General features: G+C 32.2%; 2 long non-coding RNA genes across 3 annotated transcripts; one reads left to right on the plus strand and one right to left on the minus strand.

The window, feature by feature from the left end:
• Positions 1-443: 443 nt before the first annotated feature.
• Positions 444-1864, plus strand: LOC129920307 (uncharacterized). 2 transcript variants are annotated; one of them, XR_008773232.1, is made up of 4 exons: positions 444-585; positions 748-962; positions 1017-1655; positions 1722-1864. It is a non-coding gene; the product is annotated as an uncharacterized LOC129920307 (long non-coding RNA). The 2 variants fall into 2 exon arrangements; XR_008773231.1 differs by lacking the exon at positions 444-585 and having other exon boundaries at positions 599-962.
• Positions 1865-3787: 1923 nt separating this feature from the next.
• LOC129920306 (uncharacterized) lies at positions 3788-4977 on the minus strand. Its single transcript, XR_008773230.1, has 3 exons — positions 4586-4977; positions 4316-4532; positions 3788-4255 (listed from the first exon to the last, which is right to left on the minus strand). It is a non-coding gene; the product is annotated as an uncharacterized LOC129920306 (long non-coding RNA).
• Positions 4978-6482: the final 1505 nt, after the last annotated feature.

The following is a 6482-nucleotide window of genomic DNA, read 5'->3' on the forward strand; positions in this document are numbered from 1 at the left end:
ATATGGCTATGTTGTTTGGTCACCTTACTACAAAACTCATATAACTAGACTTGAAACACTTCAGAGAAGCTTTTCGCGTTTCTGCTTTGGTTTTTTTCCATGGTCACATCTCACATGAAATGAAAAATAAATTAAAAATATAAATTAAATAAATAAGTGAATACATTAATATACAAAAATAAATAAATAAATAAATAAATAAATAAAAAATAAATAATAAATAAATAGTGGCCAGTGGCCACACTGGTTTTGTGTATTACTGTCGTGCTTATACTAGCTCCTGTAATTTTAATTAATTTCTGTGTAATTACTGATTTGTTTTTTTTGTGAAATAATATATTATTACTTTTAAATACTCATTAATTCGTATTATTGACTTATTTTTCTGTGTTAATTTGTGTTTTAGTTTTAATTACTAAAATAAAAATAGTGTATTCATTTACAGGGCTATTCTGGAGTTGTGATGCTCACAAGTCACAATTTTTTGTGAGGTTTTTTTTGTGAGGTTTCTTATGAGGTTGTCACAATTTCGTATTCTGCGAAAAACCTCATAAGAAACCTCACAACAAATTCACCACGATAGAGGTGAGTTTCTTAATTTGACAACCAGCTGATTTGTCAGATAAAAAAAAAAACAATATTCAATTCACATATTTTAGAATTAATAAACACTCAAGGAATTAATAATTTATTTAACAATCCCAACTTAATTTTTGCATTCGATTATATAATTGCACTTGTTTATAGGAAAAATGTAAACTTGGCGCAGTTCAAGACATTCGTCGAGATGGACTCCAACCTATAGTGTACCAGGCAGTCAGAGAGACTCAAAAGAACGTGTAACTCATCAAAAGATGAGATTATAGTTTGGAAGTGTTTGGATCACCGGCATCGGATGGCATAAGTAGTTACCTATTACAACGGCAAGTAGTATTGATTGCATTAAAATCAAGTCATGCACAGTAAGTGAATGCAATCCTTCTCCGCTTTTTGTAAATGAAGATTTTTACTTTTAGGAAACCAATGGCTCTCAAAGCGCCCATATTAGGTTGATCAATTGAAGAGTGAATGTGAGAAGATTGCCACTTTGGCTTAAAGTATCGGCAAAGGTGCCGCAACCCCAATCGCTATCCCGAAACTTATTTCGTTCTCATCCAAAGCAACAAAACTCCGCAATCTTGTCAAAAAAAAGGACGACAAATTGGTTGTCCGTCTTGGTGGCAATGAAGAACTACAAAAATTTGAACTCTCTGGTTTGCTGGTACTGAGAATCTGATACGTTCAGACGAATTAAGCTGGAAAACAAAGACAAACATGGAATTTAAATACGAACGCATAAATGTTGACAAATAATTCTTCAAAACACGCTCACAAATCGGACTGAATAACCAAGCATATTTCATGCACATATGCATGACATATTACAATTATCTAACAACACTTCCAACTAATGGATTTCAACCTCCTCCAAATCATTTATATAAGTAATTCAATTTCACTTATGAATAAATGGCTATTTATCAAATTGAATATACTAAACAACCTTCGATGTAGACAAATTTCGTCATCAACAATAACATCCATACACCTTATTTACCAGACCGAAAATTTCAACTCGAAGTATGCTGTAATTATTAGAACTGCCAAAAAAATAAGTAATTTCTCCCTTGTTTATATTATTTCGAATGAACATTAATAGTTTTAAAATTAATATTTTTCAGCAAACAAAAAAATATTGGAAGATCAAACCAACTACAATTATGGAATGGATCATTCACGACCGCGTCCGTCTGATTAGAAAAAAAATGGATGTTCTGTACTCAATCTGCTGGGGCTGCATTTTCGTTTGTTCAAAAAAATAAAATGCACGACTGGGGTCGCACGAACTTGCTCTTAGAGTTAAAGTTGCTTAAATTTTTAGGACTTTTTATATAGAAATTTGGAAAAAAAATAAAATTCGTTTTAAAAAAAAAATAAAATAAAATCTGAAATTAAATTGCCCTCCAAAACAAGTATGCAGTTTTGATTGATATATTAACATGCATTTTTAGAAAAAAAATTTTCAAAATCGTTAGAGCCGTTTTTTTAAAAACTAATTTTTTATAAATAATTTTTTGGAAAAAAAGTTTAAAAATAAAATTGGTATGCCATTTTGTAGAAATCACTAATCAACATCTAAAAACAAAATTTCAAAAAAATTCAATGTCCCGTTTTCGAAAATTTGATTTTTCAAAAAAAAATTTTCAAAATTTTTTTAAAAATCCAAAAATTATTTTTTTCAAAATTTTGTTTTTGGCTTATATTTTAATTATATAAATGCTTCTTCACAAAAAGTTTCGTTGAAATCGAATAAGCAGTATTGGAGATAATCGGATTTGAAAAAAACGGTTCTATGGCAGGTACCGTTAATAATGATTTTCAAAAAAATTTTTTTTCATTAGAAGATAGACCTTAACTTTAAACTAACACTTGAATTTTTTAAACAAAATCGTTGGAGCCGTTTTTGAGATATTTTAATTTTACTAAAATCGGTATATGACAAGTACCGTTATTTTTGGTCCAAAAAAATTAATTCCAAAAACCCCTCTGGAGAGTCGCCAAATAACGTTGCATACCACGTTTGACATCAATCGGTCCATCCGTTTAGGCTGTAGCTCCTTATACAGACAGACAGACAGACTGACAGACTGACAGACTGACAGACAGACAGACAGACAGACAGACGGACTTCCGGGACCCACTTTTTTGGCATTGTCTACCATCGTAATGTCATGGAAAAATGTTATCTCAACTTTTTTTTTTTGTACGAATGCATAACTTGATATATAGTACCTATATCGCAAGTAAAAAAAAAAAATGAGGTAAGCCAAAAAAACAAATCAAAATTACCTAATACAAATTCATCATTCCAATCTAATGCAGGAATATGGAGTGATCTGAAAAGGCAATTTCTTGGTTTGGGCTTTCAAGGCCATATTAGTTACATGGGAAATCACATTCGCACATTTGTTTCCTAACGTCATTGAGTTCCTGTTAGATGCTCTAATATTCGATGTGATTTTTTGCAAATGGGCGAGTATACGTGATACCTCTCGACAAAAGTGCAACAAAGCGGACTGTTGCAATTTACTCCAGAGGACGTTGTAATTAACTCCAGAGGTTTGGACTAGCAGAACTAACATTCGATTGCTGGTTCCGAATTCGACACCCATGTGGTTTGCTGATGTGTTTATTTTGGCGGGTGGGCTTATTTAGTTTTGTCTTATTTTAAGAGATAACAAAGTATCTTTTAAATGCAACCAAAACAATATATTGTGATTGGATGGAAGGTTAATGACTGTTCGAGTATTTGTTGCACCCTCTGTATAGGTAAGATTGAGAATTAATTCTTTTTATTGAAAGAATATATAATATTTTCTTTTCAATTTTAAGACAAAACTACACATACGCAATTGATTCTCTTTGTAGTCGAGAAGGTACTCAATGTTGGGCCCATTTTCTTTGCATTAAGAATTGCCGAGAGGTTTATGAAAGAACACAAAGCAAGAAATATTATTTGGCTGTCGTGACAAAGTTTTTGTGTCCCCATCTTAAAGAGTATACAAAAACTCTCCATCTGTTCTCATCGGTGACGGAGGAATCAACACTTGCACCAGGTCGTGTATATTAATATGCTTGTAAGACAAATGGAGCTTGAACGCTTGTCTTCTCTTGAACTCCAATTCGCCTGCCATTTAGTAGATGGCGCAAGCCCACGTATCTGAGAAAAAACATTTCAAATTTATGATTTTGGTTGCATTCATACGTTATTTTTATTGTAAGATGCGTTTTAATAAAATAATTTTTCTAAAAAAAAAAATAAAATTCTCTAATTTCTAGAATTTAGGAAAGATTTTTGTAAATCAAAACAAATAAATTTTTTCAACAGAGTCTGCGATTGGTGATCTTTTGGTGAATTTGAGATCGGTAAAAATAAAACTGAGACACACAGTGTTTGCGGAACTTGGGGTATTGCTTATTGTCTGGTAGTTGCATTGGCTGCATAAGTGCATACGCTAATGCTTTGGCATTGACTTCTTGTTGCTATTGCTGATGTTGCTGCTGTTGCCGTGGGTGATGATTGTGAGTTGGCCTTTGTTGTGTGGAATGACTGCGGGGCTTCCTATTTAAAGGCCTGAATCATTGACAATTGGCCTTATTTGTATCTTGTGGTCAACTGGAGGCTGATTTTGGCCTGTTGATTTACTGTGTCAACCTAAGAAAAATAAAGCTTTTGAAAATAGTCTGATCTAAAAATCATGAATTAAGAGTTTACCCGTGATGACTAAAAATTGCCAATTAGGCTAAGGAACTTCAACTACGGACGTCATTAAACTCTGTTTATTATTTTTAGTGTTTGGGGCTGATACTGAAGTTGTTGTAATTGTTGTATGCGCACTTGTCGATGATGTTGCCGCTGCTGCTTTTAAGCGTTTTGCTAAATCATTGGTGTCTCTTAACGTTTTCAAGAGCCGCCGACGACGCGTTGCAATCTGACAAATTTAATTAGCTGTTTTAAAAATTTTAACTTTTATAAAAATCTTACTTTTCACTTTCCGATGAAAATTCTGCAATGAAATGCAATAAAATAAGGTCTAATTCCATTTTTATTGACTCAAAAATAAAAAAACTTAAATTATTTGTTCTCAAAACATTTTATAGAAATGAAAAATGTCAAAACTCTAGTAATTTGTGAGTTGTGACCTGCTCTGAAGGAGATCACAATTTTTACAATTTTTATGAGGCTCACAAGTTGTGAGGTTACGCCAGAATTCCAAAAACCTCACAAAATCAAACTCACCACACCTTATGAGGTTCTTGTGACTGTGAGGTTTTCGTTAGAATACGAAAAAGTCACAAAATCGAGTTTAACTCGAGTTATGAGGTTATTGTGACTTGTGAGACATCAGTGAGGTTGCCCAGAATAACCCTGTTAGTTTAAGTAAGTAAACTTGCTACACAGTTCTATATTTCTAAAGCTTCCATTTAGCTGCATGTTAAATTCTCTTAAATTTCTTTTTTCTTTCTTTTTTTTTTTATTTTATTTTTATATACCTAATGATTCAAAATTCCCCTCTTGACTATTAAAACGCTTTTCTTAAAGCTTTTCCCGTTTGTATACGCTATTAAACTTTTTTTTATTTTATTTCTCTTCCTTCAATAATTAAATTTTATTTAAATTACATACTACTAATTTCTTAAAATCCCTTTGTAGTTCTAAATTAGCATTTATTATTATTGTCATCGTAGCTCAGAGTGTCTGTGAGCGGATTGTTACACCGAGTGTCTCAAGTTCAATTCCCAGGCCGATCTAATTTTTTTTTTATTTATTTTATTATTATTTTTTTTTTTATTTTTTTTTTATTTATTTATTTTATTTTAATATTTTTTCTCAAATTAATTAATATTTTTCTGTAAAAATAATGGATTGCGCAAACAAAAATTGTTCTGGTAATTCTAGTACAACTCCTGTTTATTCTTGTTATGGCCCTTGTGGTAAAATGTTCCACGCCAAATGTGTTGGTGCTACTAATGCATTCATAGATAAAATTAATGCGTCTGAGATAGGTTTCTGGTACTGTGCCGATTGCAGGAAAATCTCCTTGTCAAATTTTAGTTTTAAAATGCCTGCCTTAAAAGTCGAAATCATTAAAATTTCCAAGAGTTTTGAGGAATTAAGCCATAATTTCACAAATCTAGTCAACTCTGTGAATAATTTGCCAGCTCCAAATATTTTATCTGAAAAATCCACCTCGACAGATGATTTGGAAGTACCTGAACTTCCTCTTTTAGACCCCAAAAATTCTGAGATAGTTAACCCGCTCTCTGTTAATTCGAAACCAAGTAAAAAACCCAAAAAATCAAATGTAAAAAATTTTAGAAATAATAATGGAAATAATATAAACCCTTCACCCGATTCCATAACAGTAAATAGTCCTCCTTTAGTTAATGCGACTGATAACATTGAAGTCTCAATTGTTACACCTCAAAGTTCAGTGGGTGCAACACCTTTAGAACCCATTCGTGACTCATTGAACACTAACGTTAAAAGTTTAGTAACTGTACCCAAACCTAAAACAGCATTTGTCTCCCGTCTGCTACCTGTAACTACACCTCAAGACATAGTTGAACACTTAATTGCTGCTAAAGTCATTCCGTCACATGCATCAAATGTTTGAAAATTAGTAAACCCTCTAGCTTTGTATCATCCTTTAAAATAATTGCCCCAAGCCCAATTTTTGAGAACATATTATGTTTTAGTAACTGGCCACCTAATACATTGGTAAAAGAATTTACTACCCCATCTAGGCAAAAAAATAAACGAAAGTCAAATATCAAAAACATTTCAAAAAACTTAGTAGGTTCTCCCTCTACTACCAAAACGTAAGAGGGCTTCGTAGCAAAACTACTCAAATCTTTAAAAACTCTCAAGCTTTACCATA

This window comes from Episyrphus balteatus, chromosome 4, assembly GCF_945859705.1.
Source record: "Episyrphus balteatus chromosome 4, idEpiBalt1.1, whole genome shotgun sequence".
Lineage (NCBI taxonomy): Eukaryota > Metazoa > Arthropoda > Insecta > Diptera > Syrphidae > Episyrphus > Episyrphus balteatus.